The sequence below is a fragment of the Saccostrea echinata genome, unplaced genomic scaffold, assembly GCF_033153115.1.
Source record: "Saccostrea echinata isolate AGI-Se365-2 ecotype Australia unplaced genomic scaffold, CSIRO_AGI_Sech_v1 ptg000052l, whole genome shotgun sequence".
NCBI lineage: Eukaryota > Metazoa > Mollusca > Bivalvia > Ostreida > Ostreidae > Saccostrea > Saccostrea echinata.
The window spans coordinates 483,783-498,761 of NW_026889801.1; the positions used below are offsets into that span (position 1 = coordinate 483,783).

At 32.8% G+C, this 14,979-nt stretch overlaps 1 long non-coding RNA gene across 1 annotated transcript; it reads right to left on the reverse strand.

The window, feature by feature from the left end:
- Positions 1-2,580: 2,580 nt before the first annotated feature.
- LOC133203886 (uncharacterized) lies at positions 2,581-4,659 on the reverse strand. The gene is made up of 3 exons (XR_009723493.1): positions 4,569-4,659; positions 2,951-3,065; positions 2,581-2,637 (listed from the first exon to the last, which is right to left on the reverse strand). It is a non-coding gene; the product is annotated as an uncharacterized LOC133203886 (long non-coding RNA).
- Between the last annotated feature and the right edge of the window lie 10,320 nt (positions 4,660-14,979).

The following is a 14,979-nucleotide window of genomic DNA, read 5'->3' on the forward strand; positions in this document are numbered from 1 at the left end:
CATATTCTAGAGGATTATGTTTTGTGTGAACCTTGAAATGTCATCGGTATACCGCTTTCCACCTTCTTTGTCATAATGTAAGATACTAAAACTGTTTTTCCAAATTTTTAATAAGAAATCCTGAAAAGTCGGGAATTGTGATCAAATGAACTATCTAAACAAGTAAAATATCTTTTTATTTGAAAAAAAAGATTCTAGTTTGCAAATTAAATAATATCCTAAAGTCCGTGACAAAATATCTCTTATCACAAATATCATATCTCAGAATAATTACATCGATATATCTTTAAGCAAAAAAAATAGAATGGACTTACACGCAAAAAACATCTCTCACACAAAAAACTTTTCAGTAGGAAAAACATAAGAGAAAAATTATGCCTATAATAAATGTTAAAACAAGACATTTCCATTTTCTAACACATTTTACGCTTCATTTTTATACTTATGCGTATCTGTCGGTGTGAGTAGTAATGAATGACAAAGTTCTCCCTTACAGTAATGAAATGAATAAATAAAATTGAGCTGAGATTGATGGAGTTAACCTGAAATGCTGAGTATATCCATGTTTAAACATCTTCTACTGATGACTTTTTATAGGCTATTGATCCATGACTTTAATATTAAGACTCAAGGTGATCGATGACTTCTGCATTATGTAATTAGTGTTCTTTGTGGCGATCAAGGTTCATTATGCAGTTTAATCTTCATTGACCAATTATTGAACGTATATGTATTAACTTTTAAAAGTTTACTTTTTAATTTTTTTTTAAATTTTTGTATCAGACAAACTGTTTGCAATATTTATTGTTTTGAAATAACAGTATTCAAGCTCAAAAGTCCATTCAAACAATACAAATCAGGAGCAGAGCAAACATGGACCTCAAAAACATCAAAGTTGGGATCAGATGCCATGAAGGAGTGGACATCCCCTGCCGACCGATCATACCCACCGTGTACGTGCTCCTTGTCATGATCGGGAAATAACGGAAAAATCCGTCGACAGTGTAGATAATGGTCTAACAATTAGTATGAAAAACGTCAGTCAGCATTTGACTTAATGATAGCTTGTATTTGCTGACAAGGTCATTGTATCGACCATAGAACCTACGAAATGATGACTTTAAACGAGACTGCTGATATTCTTGTTTCATCGACGTGTTTGTTTCCTCGTTTTAGATATTGTTCGTACGTAGAGCATGCTCTTTCGTATCGAATCAACTGAGAGATATAAACCCCATATGCAGATGATGAAGGTATATTGCTGCATAAGCAAGGGAAGTTAACCATTGAAAAGTTAAAATCTCACGTTTATCATAAAGCTTTATTGTTTTGTTAATATTAACGCCTTTTCCTAGTAAAATATCCAAATATGAAACATATGTGTCAGACTCAATGGTATCTTTTAATCTCACTGGAATATATCGTGTCGACATATGAATAGAAATACATGTAACTATTGTTAATTGATAGTACGTCGTTTATACATCTAACTGTCGAGTTGAAGGCCACATCAAGAGTTTTCCTACTCTCATGTATAAGATTTTGAATAAATTCTGCTTCATATGAATACAGAAATAGGTCTGCTGATAACGGGGCGCAACTGGTCCCCGAAGAAATTCCAACATATTGTTTAGTAACCCTCAACAAAAATTAAAAAGCTGATAGTTTTATTTCTTTCGCTGGCTAGAAGAACATAAGTGCGAAATATAAACATATATAGAAAAGGACGCAGTCAGATAATGTAATCATTTATTCACAACATAAATTCATCGTCATTAATTCATTTTCTTATCTCTGAGCCGAGCCAATCATATTGGTAGTTTTTGAAGCATGTGCCATAAAAGTAACAATCCTTGTGATAGAATATCATAAATAACATACAGATTTGAAAAGCAATATGTAAATAAAGCAGTTGGGAATCAAAAAGAAAATCAAGGAACACACTATGCCATTTTGAAAAACACAGATATACATGGTAATTGCAACACAGTGTAAAACATGTAAAAGAACAGATAAAGCTATAATCTGGAAAGATTACATTTTTACATTCTGTAAATTAAGTAAAAGAAGAGAGAAACATTCAAGATTTTGCATATTTATATACAACAGGGTATAATAATTCTGCCCTACATCATGTTTGCCATTTTTGGACATTGAATTATTGGGGTTCGTGACACAATAGATAAAAGGACTTAAGGACCTAAGATTCAATAGATCTAGATAAAAGTTTTCTATAAAGTTTTTTTCTACTTTAATTCAATAGCATGATAAATGACTTTCTGTTACGATTTAAATATTAATTTTTATCAAAACACAAAATGTTATTTTTAGTCAATTAACAACTCTTTCTCTGTACATGTCCCGTCTCATTTCGTAGAGAAAAAGATATCACGGTGACCTTTTCAGATATTAAATACAATATAATTCATAAAAAATACTATGTTAAGTCTCTCTCTCTCATTATTAAAACTAGTTTCAAAGAAATAAAGGAGAAAACAACAAATCATTATTGTATTAGGAATAATGTCTGAGGGCGAGTAAGCAAACACGGACCTCAAAAAAAAAAAAAAAAAAAAAAAACACGGAGATGGGATCAGTGCCATGGAGGAGTGCGCATCCCCTGCCGACCAGTGTGCTCTATTAAGGAGAAGTTTAAAAGGACTATAAGATTAACTTAAAAAAGTTTCTTTGCACTTCTTGTTTGAAATTTTTTTGCAAGAAAAAATAGTTCCCAAAAACTTCTCTAAAACATCGTCGACTTTCTGTTTATTTGTAATATCATGTTAGGTTGTACATGTACAATATCTTATGAAAATAAAGAATATTAATATTAAACACGCATCTTGAAGGATGTTCATCCAGTTACCTTGGAATCCAAATATTTACGAGCGTACTTCCTGAAAATATATCGAAATACATGTATGTTAAAACAATGTGACTAATTGCTTACCGTTTTATTTCATTATCTTGAAGCACACCATCGTAACAATTTTTCTCCAGTGAAGAGTAAACTTGATTTCCACAACATTTAGGTTTTCGCATATTTGATACGGAATGAATAACACCTGGAAAAACATATCAAAAATTGCAATATTTTATATTTTACAAGCACTCTCATGTACGCTGTTGGAAACACTACTAGATGAATTCCTGATAAAGTCACAATGCTTCTGAAATCGAGATTACATACATCAATCTATAAATTTATAGATTGCCAGTCAATAGACAAAAATGCTAAAACAAGTGAAACAGACTAATTAAATAGTCAAAATATAAAATGTTAATGACAAATATTGCAAATAAAAAGGTATCGGCTGAAAAAATCGTTTACTTTACTTCTGTTAGAAAATTAGAATACATGTATTTTCAATATAAAAATTAGAAGGTAAAACATATTTTATAGTCTGAAAAAAAATCAGGTATAACAAACCTATACCCTGGTACCCCGGGGTATATTTTGTGATTCACTGTATCTTTCCATCGGAAATTTTCATTCAGTGTTTGCCACAAAGTTTGATTTCCTGCAATATGATTGGTTGGAAACATTTCCAACACTCCAACATAAAAGCTTTACCCAGGGGTATGAAATGTGCTATCCATCCCTCAGAAATTATAAATTTACACAGTAAAATAATAATGAAAACAATAATAATAAAAAAACATTTATCAACTGAGTGTGAGTTTGATAGACCTTTCGTCAAACCCTTGACATGAACTTTCCCCTCAGACAAGTTCCTGTCGCATGCTTGATAAAAGAACTATCCCACTCACAGCCAGTGGATGATTTCGTAAAAATCTTTTTTTAATTGAATTTAAACTACAAAGCTTTTCTTCAAATAGAAAATGGAATGTGCCCCCATGTATCAGTAATAATCAAATAATTATATATTTTTTCTCTTTTTTTTTTAAGGTAACGATTCCATCTAGACAGAAAATTAAAATAAAATAGAAGTCAAACTCTTGCATTATGTACTAAAATGAATAGAGAAATCACAATAACAATTATCAGTAAGTAATCAAACCTCTTTGAAGCATGAATAACAATTCAAGTGAAATAGGAAACAAATGTTAATAAAATGCACCAATAAAGATAGCAGATGGGATGTAAGCAAGATGCATGGCAACATACGATTCAACGTGTAAGACCTAATATAAACATAGAGAATTGCTAATATATGATTCATGGTATGTAAAAATAAATGTAAACACTAATATTCTTTAAAAATGTTGGCGCAACGTTTTGGTACAAAGGAAATTTATTATATGCGTTACGCCCAATCGCTACGTTATTATCACAATTACATTGCTGTGAAATTTTGACAGGAACTTGCAGTTTTTTTTATTTTAAAATAAGGCTAGATAATAAATAAGTCATTAATCTTTTGCAGTATTTTAGAAAAAAAAATGTTTTTGTTTTTTGGTTTTGATTTTTTTTTCTTTTGTATACATGAGAAAAGAAATAAAAATACAAATTTCAGTACCTTATCGTGCAATTTTATACTTATAATAATTCTGAAACGCTAATGCGCATATATCTTAAAGAACTTAAGGTACAATGTATAACATACCATGTTTCGATTCAGAATCATTTCCACAGCAAATTCGTTTATCATCAGCTCTATCATAAACTTGTTCACCGCAGCAAATTTCTGTGTCTGGCTTGAAGGTCGTTTCTGCTTGATAAACATTAAGAAATAGATAAACAGTAACATCTAGCATAACACATTCGAACATTTAATGATATAACCTGTTTTTCTAAAATCGATCGACTTGTGTGAATGTTTCTTTTGCCTTGAAATTGTCGAATGAACAATAATTTTGAGATAATGTAATTTAGCAATTTAAAAAACCCATTAAAGTTAACCTGTTTTTATCTTAACGTGAAAATAAAATTATGATCATGATAAATCCAATATAGGTCAGAAAAAAAGGAAAATGATCTTTCTTTTGTTTTGATAGTACAGTGATTTATGACTCTATAGATTTAATTTTGATTTTATTTATGACGGCATGTAACGAAATGGAATTGGTCAATGCATTTTTGGAAATCAAGGACATTTTAATATTATTAGTACTTAACCTATCATTAAATACATGAAGAAGGTGTGGTTTCATATACTGTATTTTCAGACTTCTTTTTTTTTGTTTACACTTAACTCTGCAACTTCCATGTAGAGAAAGTGCTTTCAGATCAAGAATCCAGTGCTAATATTGACAGCGTTAAATTCCATCATAATTAAATGATAAGTTTAAAAAACATTTTTGAGATGCAAAGCAATGCCAATCAAAGAGTGGGAAAATCAGAGCATATTAATGTATCAATATATGCAATTGATATGTTTGAGACAACGGTTTATGTTTCTAAAAAATCTTATAGATAGAGGAGATGATGTATCAAAATTCTTGCCTCCACAGCATTCAATGTTGAATCCTTTGTCTTTATCATGCACCCCTGATCTTGTACAACAAATTTGAGTGACGTTATTGAATTCTTGTTCTTTTAAATCTTCATTCGAAATAAACAGGCACGGACCCTTCTTTAGAACTGTAATATAATTTTTTTATGATAAAGATGACAAATCACTTGATTGTTGTAAACACCAATGAATACAAGAATTATTAAAAAAATAACTTACCATAGCCAAAGGCATCCTTTGCAACAAAGACAAGAAGAAGAAAGAGATAAAATTTACTGAGGTACATATTCCTTGATACTTCCATAATCAAATTGTAAATGAACAAATTGGACATATTACCTCTTTTTCATCATAGTTTGAAAATGACGTAAGTCTTTTGGTGAGTAACCATGTAACAAAAAAATCCGGATGCTCTTCATTTAGGAATTGTTATCATGGAAAACCCCTGTCCATGCAAATCAAAGGAGAAATTTTAAGGTTCTAGTTTTATGCATTGAGATTATAACGTTTCACCTTTGCCCAATATAATCAAAATGCTTTTTAGAATAAATTTTGTTTTTAATTCCAAACCTACATTCAAATAATATGTAATGTGATACGCCAACAATTTTCTTTCACCTTCATATCCTGAACCCGTATGGTCAATACATCATGTACATTGTAGCATAGCTTTTTTTTTTTATTGCAAGCTGGTATTTAAACAGTCACAATTGTAAAACGTTTAAGCTGATAATTTATGGAACATTTAAAATGACTGTCTGAACTGGTGTTCTTAAGATCCCCAGAAGCAACTTTTATTTTTACAATAGTTCAGAAATTTCATGACTGCTTACAATTGATTCCCATTTTTCCTCAGGGTTATCTAGGAAGGTTTTGAAAGCACTTGACAGCACCAAAGTCATGGATGCTGGACAAGCTGGGAGGTGAATTGAACTGCTTAAAGCAGACAATTATTACATTTTCTTTATAACTATGAAAGTGTTTTTTTTCTTTAATTAACTTCCCTCTCGAGAATTTTTCACTCATATGGATACGCCACCACTTGCTGGTTGTAAGCTGCAAATATTTTCCTATGCTTGGCACTCAGTTCCATTGAGCAGTAAGGGATCTTTTTCATGCCAGCACTTACTGCGACACGGAACTTCGGTTTATACGGTGAAATATGAAGATAAGGAACAGTATTCAATCTCGAAAGTCTAATGAAACGAGACAGATTTGGAGCAGAGCAAAAACGGACCTCAGAATTTAGAGGTGGGATCAGATGCCATGGAGGAGTGAGTATCCCTGCCGACCTCATGACGGTCTCATCCGAAGGACCGGTCTCCACGTCTCACAGTGGGATTCGATTCCGCGACGTAAGGATTCACCTCCTTACTACACGACTAGAGCAGACGCTCTTACCACTACGCCACGCGGGCGACACATTGAAAGTGAAAACTATAAATAGTAACAATTGCGTTCTTAATGAAATCTATGGGTCACAGTTCCTCTATTGCAGTCAATGGCAACTTTCCTTATATTTTTGTGACTACTGTGTTGTTGTTAAACACTAAATTTATACCAAGGCATTTTGGAGAGAGAGAGAGAGAGAGAGAGAGAGAGAGAGAGAGAGAGAGAGAGAGAGAGAGAGAGAGATTCGATGAGGTGTAAATTCGCTAATCATGTCTATAGTTTGTCCCTTTTGAGCGCTTCCTTTTAATTTTACGATGAAAAGTAATTTTTTGAACAAAATATCATTAAAACACATTAATGTTTAATCATATCCAAACCACTTTTAGTCAGATAGGAAACATCCATGTATCTAGACTTATAATGGAAAAAAAAGTAATGACATTGGTAAACAGACTGTAGAAATGACCAATTCAAAGAAATCATTAAATGGAATTAGTAAATTACTTTTTTATTTTTACTGTTTTTGGGATATTTTATAAGATAAGAACCTAAAAATAAAACTAGAGTTTCAGATTTCGTCTTCATGTACTTTTTACTATGGCATGGGATGGATTAAATATCTTGAAATAATATCCTTTCTTAAGTGGAGTTCAATGTCAATGATGAAGAATTCATTTGCTATTACACTATGATATTGATTACGAAAAAAATATCTTTTATTTTATTTTATTTCATTTTGGGGAGGGACGGGGGGGGGGGGGGCGGGAAGACAAAGGAAGAACTTTAATTATGGTTGACAAGTTTTCCCAAATAATATAAACTCTGCCATCATCTGATGAGGACGAAAATGATAACACAAACCGAGAACATGCACCGATAAAACTGTGCCTAAATTTTTAAAAAGGACAACAACGAATGTGTGTGTGTGTGTGTGGTGTGAGTGTGTGTGTGTGCGTGCGTGAAAGGTGTCAAACGGGGACAATCGTTTGTTTACACACCTTCCAACCGGGGACAACCTCCCAACCGGGGACGTCCCCGGTTGTCTTTGATTAAAAATAGCGCCAAATTCGAAGTCAGGGATGTCTAATTACCCCAAAAAGCCTAAAAGATCCGTTTTTCAACATATTGAAAAAATGTCCCCGGTTAGATAGGATTAAAACATGTGTGTGAGTGTGAACTTTTCACAATTACCGAAGATTGTATTTGGGGGTTACACACGGGTCCCCGTTTGTATAGTGAAAAACAAGTCACGTGACTTTTCTGAAACAAACATTACATTGAGATATCATTCTTGCTTTATATCCGGTATTTTATTTTAAGAGAGAGAATTTAGATATATTATTTATCCTTACTCATGTATGAACAGCGGTCCGTCCGACAAACGTTCATGCCAATGGAACACCTGGGTTACAGATGTATGATCGGCTTAGCATTTATTTTATTACTTTTAGTACATCTTAGTACTTTTGTTACTGAATGTTTTCAGATAATCATCGAAATATACTCATTTTGCGATTTACAATTTGCCAATTCTCTATTCGATTGTCTTCCCTTTTTTATCTGGATTTTTTTTAATTTTTTTTTTTTGGAGAAAAATTTAAAGATTTTGGTTGCAATTAACACACATAAGAGCGCAAATTTTGCTTTGAATTGATACATTATATAATTTTGTATTAAAATATATCAATAAGAGTAATCTTAATTTTTACGAATGAGTAAAACACATGAACCTTTAATTTAAATACTTTAAACACTAAAGATGAATTAAAGGACATTGAAGGAAAAGGTTTTCTATATAAAGGAGATGGGCGAACAAGGCGTGCAGAATGCTATGGCATTAGATACTTAAAAATCATATCAAATTTGTGATTTAAATATTAAGAGTAAAGTTCTCATAATTGAAATTTATGAAATTATGACAAACAAAACGTTTTTGATTTAAAAAAAAACCCCTATTCTATAACCAGCATTAAAAAAGATAAAATCGTATCCCTGGGGTTCAAACCCTGGCAATAAAAATCCTGAGTATTAATATCTTTTTAGACTAACGTTAACACGCTTTACAACTCTGGATGAATAATGACATTTAAATCATGTTTGTGATATGAACATTGACTAAATGGACTTGAAGTATTTTTCGGAGAGATACCAACGTTTTTTTCATAAAAGTGTTTTTCAGGTTTATCGGATCCTTGCTCCATGTTTTCTTTAACCATAAAATGTATATATTTACGCAAGGCCATTGAGCAGTTAGGGATCTTTTCCGTCCCAGCACCTACTCCTACAAAGGACCTCGGTTAATACGGTCTCATCCAAAGGACCAGTCTCAACGTCCCTCTGCCGGATTCGAACCTTCGAGGTAAGGATCAGCTTCTTACCCCTCGACTCTAAAGCAAACACTCTAAAACTCTCTATCCACTACCGCGCAACGCCAGAAATCGGAGTAAATAAGCATTATGGGAGTCGGAACTTTGATGTGATTGCAGGCGCAGCAAATTAAATATACTAGGTAACCTATTCTAAAGTCACCCGCGTGGCCTTACGTCGCGGGTTCAAATCCAACTGCAGGACATGGAGACCGGTCTTTAGGATGAGACCGCATAAACCGAAGTCCAGTGTTGCAGTATATGCTAGGATGAGACCGCATAAACCGAAGTCCAGTGTTGCAGTATATGCTGGCACCAAAAAGATCTCTCACTGCTCAATGGCCTTGAGTGCTCAATGGCCTTCAGTGCTTCGAATAGGTCCAAATTTGCACCCCTGCTCCAGCAAATGGTGGCGTTTCAATATGAGTGATTTTTTTTTTTCGAAAGGGACGCGTTATATAAACAAACAAACAGGCAAACGAAACTATCCTATAAAATTGATATCGATACCTTTTGGACCATTAATATGTCCATTTTATCCTTGAGATGTCATTTAGGAAAATTTTTTTAATTCAATTGACGCAGAGATCAAATTTGATGCCAGAAAAAGAATTAATTGATAGGTATTTCCAAATCATTCATTTCTGTAAGAATCTAGGCAATGTTTTAGTGTTTAAAAGTGGAATATGCATAAAGCACTCTAGATACCGAGAATACTAAATTCAGGGCAAATACTGTTATACAGTGAAAATTTAATTAATCTCAGAAAATCTTCATCACTTCTTCTGCCCATCTTGAAGAAGCATGGCTAGGAAGCGCCGTTTAGTATACTTTGTAATCTGACACCTGTGCAATCTGTTTCACTGTGAATTCCGACCTTGAATTTCATTGCTAAGTTACTATTTTCCCTGTTCTCTACACAGTGATGTCTCCGATACCTTGTTTCTACAGCATAAAATTTGTGTCCGATTTCGTTTCGATTACAGAATCTGAAGCGTGCTAACGTTATCTGTCCAAAGTTGTCACCGGCCCTCAGTTGTCATTCGGAAATCTCGTTATTTTCGCTTGTTCCTTCATAAAAGAAAGTTTGTACATGGTTTTAATTAGTAGTCTACTTTTCATGCCCTATCATTTTAAAGCAATCCCTAGCAATGGTTTTAAAAGGGGACACCTCCCAAAAATTTTGGCAAAGAAAAAAACTATACCGTCCAATCTCGAAAAGGGGAAGGGGAGGGGTGATTATGGACATTCCCCTTACATTTTGGTACAGAATTAAAAAAAAAAGTCTTGGAATTTGCTCGATCTTACAGCAACAAAAAAGGGGGGATGGGGGGCAACCGGCATCTAAATGGAGATTATTCTAGAAAAAAAAAATACTCAGAAAAAGTGAGGGGACGGGCCCCCTGCCACCCCCACCCCCTGTTCTATGGGGTTGTTTCCAACACAGGAATGAACTAATTTGAAAACGGATAATACAGGTGCCCATGTGTAGCATGCGTCTTATTATTTAATTACTGTTTAACATTTGCCTACCTGTCCATCTATCTGCATGCAAATATTTCCGTTAGAAAAATTATGTTGATGCGTTTCCTATTGTTAATTTTTGGTAAGTAACACCCCGTCTTTACTGAGTAGTTTCTCTTTTCTGTACTTATTTATTACATTTTGACTGATTGGACATATGGTGTGACAGCTTACAGTCATGATCGTCTTGAAGTCTTCTGAAAAATCCCTTGGCTTTTTTCATAAAAATGCATCGTGTTTCCGAATATTTGACACCCTAAGGTTCAGAAGAACTCTATTCCAAAACATATTTTTCTTTATATTTATTCATCAACATTAGGCCTTTGAGTCTTCATATCATAACAAAACATAAGAAAGTGCTCCATCTGAAAACTTATGAACGGTTATCGTTATACTAGCCCAGTCGCACACTGCACGAATCATATACGCCTCATAGTTTAGCAAAACGCTACATGGTTTGAACGAAGCGTACACGGATTGCACAAAGCAGTTCACACGGAATGCTACTCGGTTTACATGAAGGGCTGCACTTTGTACAGGATTCTCACACGCTTTGGCTTCATTCTTAATTTTTCTGTTCGGATTCTCTCGGAATTTATTGAAATTATTACAGTATAATGATTGAAGAATTAGCAGTCGCGATATATCGGATTATGTTTTCATTAAATCTTGCTTCACCAGTACTATATAAAGAAAGAAGAACATTAAACGTCCAGTTCTGATTTTGATTTTTTTCCTTGAATGTAAAGGTTTCATCCAATAGTACATTTTTTTATTACTATAGCATAATTTCCGCACTGAAAGTTTTCATTGTCATTCATAAATTTATCAATCGTATAGTAGTATTTTATGCTAAAAATTGTTTTATTCTTGAAATATAAAATGAGGTATCAATTCGAAATTATATTGTTTATATTGCGTTTGAATTCTGCAGTCAGTTCGATTTTCGTAGACTTGTTCTTGATTTCGTGGCAAAATAATACTCAATTAAATTAATGTGAGTTTTATTGTATGATTTGCAGAGTTAATTTAATACTACATATAAGTATACACTTTACCAGATCTGAACTTTATCATGCATTTTTTTTAAAAGGGAGGGGTTAGTGCGGAGGTGGGATGGGGGAGGTACAGTGTTTTTACCAATTTATTTGTGATCTGTTATTTGCCTGGCTAAGGACGGTAAACATATCCATATATATGCATGGGACTAGATTGAAATTCCTAAACGTGCCTCATTAGTGACAAATGCATGTTATATGATTTAACATTTATTTAAAGTTTCATATCATTTCGACAGCCTGAGATTTCTGAAGGGGAGAGATACGTAAAGAAATTTCAAAATATTAATGAATACTTTGCTTCAAGAAAAAAAAAAGTTCTACATGTATGTGGTGTTGAATGAGCAGAGGGAGGGGGCAGTCTTATGCTGGTTATATGTAACGGCAAATTGATCAGTGTGCGCAGAATACTTTTTTTTTTGCCTTTGGGGTATGATTTTTTAAAAAAAAAAACTTTCTTCCATTAAATAACAGTAAAATATCGCTACAACCTGTTTTAATTTATTGTACATACTTATGCACATCAATTACATTGCACTTGCAAATAAAGTTCAAATATTGCAAAAACTATAAACTAAACCTGCGCGATTCATGAAGTTAGTTTATGTAGATTAGTTACGATAAATCGGATTAATTAAAAGTATCTTTTATCTATAATTAAGCACTGTATGTACTCCTACAACCATTTTATTTACTAATTTCAAATTACAATGTCATACTTTTATAATACACAGAATAAATTGTAGTTTGTGGAATTCGTTATCGTTGTCGTACAATGTTTACGAAAATGGACTTAATCAGAGTCGAAAGAGAGAACGGAGGAAGGCGTGGAGAACAGTGAAGAATAATATTCAGATTTATTTATTATTTGACTGCCGTCATGAGAAAAAGGCCCATGAGGTCAAAATTTCACAAAATGACATTTTGTAAATTTTGATAGACCAACTCTCTCTGAATCTAAATATACACCATTTTATAAATATTTCATTCTTTCACTATTTTATGATCATTTTAGTAAGGCGCTTCAAAACGACGATAGGACGTTATGACGTCGCATGCGTCAAATTCAGTTTCTAATTATTCAAATTATAACTTTCATAACACATATAAACTCTAGACGATTTTATATATATATATATATATGTCTTCTCCCAAGCTCCTAAATTGTCTATATATTCTGAAGTTGCCTTTGTTTTTACATGTGTACAATTCCAGAGGCAGATCCAGTAATTTTGAAGGGGAGGGGGGGGGGGGGGGGTAGACAGGTTCTAGAAACGGATTGTATTAATTCAAAAATATGAAACATTTACTATACAATTATACATTAGGCATTTTTTTTTTATATTTGAAAGTCTAGCCCGGTTAAAAATTTATATATATAAAGCACATGTACATTGAAACATAAAAAAAACTAAACAGATGTCCCGGCAAAAGGGGAAATCCATCCCAAATAAAACCATGTATTTTCTGTATCAACGATAAATACTAATGGGAACAAATATTCACACACGTCATGGTGTAAATTGTTTCTAAAAAAAGGATTTATTACGTAGTACGTAAAAATTCATATACATGTACTTAAAAAGATTTTTTTTAATTTCCAAGCGAATCTTTTTGTATACATCTCATTTCTTAAAAGGGTCGCTAATGTAATTTCAAAAAGAAAACATTCAGGATATTGGTTTCTGTAATAAATGATTCCTTATAGTGTCGAATATTGATTTGGCAATGTGCGATCATATTGCCAGATATAAATTCTCAAATGTCGGACATAGAAATATAATGACAGTCACGTACATGTATCTTGTTTTAGCTAATTAAAGCTGAAATTGTTTTTATTATTTTTTTCTTACATGTACAGTCATATATTAACAAAAATTCGTCCTTACATACCTCAGTGTTTTCAATGTTGTTACAAGTAGTAAAAGAATTTAAAAGAATTTATTATACCTCATTATAACTGTTCTATACAACGCGTTACCTGATTGATCCAATACAGTCACTTGACAGGGTCATAAAACTTCATATTTCCCTGTCGCCGTTGTGCTAAACCACATCGAAAGCATCGTACATTTTCCCCTTTGCAATACGTATCGTTCGTTAAACTAAAATTCCGAGAGTTGCAAAATTGAATATATTAGAAAGGGTTCATCTGGCAAACAGTGACGAAATTAGCAATTATCTTTTTTCCAATAAGGGTGTTTTGAAAAAGGGGAAAAAAGATACGGAAGACAATTGACTTTTTCAAAAGTGAATTAGAAAGTGGAGCCTAAATTGAATGTTATTTACAAAGGCTTGGCTTTTTCGGTATAATACCGCAAACGATTCATTTCATTATCATGAGGGAAATACGAACATTTATCCAGCCAATAAAATCCAATTCCCCCGGGAAAACCATCGGGGAATGATTTAATCCTCATATTTCGCAGACGATCATGCACTAAAAATATAATGCATGTTAAGACTCTATGGTTTGTAATATTTTGAGCTGGCAGCTTAAATATACAGAGAAATAAATCAAGAAACAGTGCACTCTTTTGTGCGCAATTAATATGTACTTTTTTTTGTCAATTTTGGTCAAGGGGGGTGGGGGGTGGGGGCACTATATTTCTCTAATAGCCCATTCCAATTTCCTAATGCAGATCAACGAGCTACAGATCAGCAACTGCAAAGTTGTATGTAAATTCTCGACTCTTTTTTTTTTTCGCTTAACAGGTGCGCTTATTTTTCATCTTTTCCGTAACACAGATTTATTTATTGTCTTTGTTGAGCTTGCTATTGATGTTCATTTGGTTGATGATTTTGAAAATTTTTATAACATTTTAAGTGAAACCCCACCCATGACCACTTGTTAGTTGTTACTAATACTTTTTCTATCAAAAGATGTCATTTAACGGAAGTAAATAATTTCTTTCCAGTCTAATCTATATATTACTTCTTTTGTTTCATACATATATTTTTAAGAATAAGTATACTATTTTCGATGTATTTATTGTTTTTCTTTAATATTGAGTTATGCTCTTGGAGGAAAAGTCGGTTGGGTGGGGGTTCCACAGTAACTGTATTTTATTCCTAAACAAAATTCAAGCCCAATTTCAAGCTTTCATTGGAACAAATTAAACAAAATAGAATCAAAAGTAATTGGTATCAGAGAAAAAAAAAATTCATTATTATTTCATTAAAAAAAAATACTTCGTATTTTGAAATTCAACAGCACTTTCG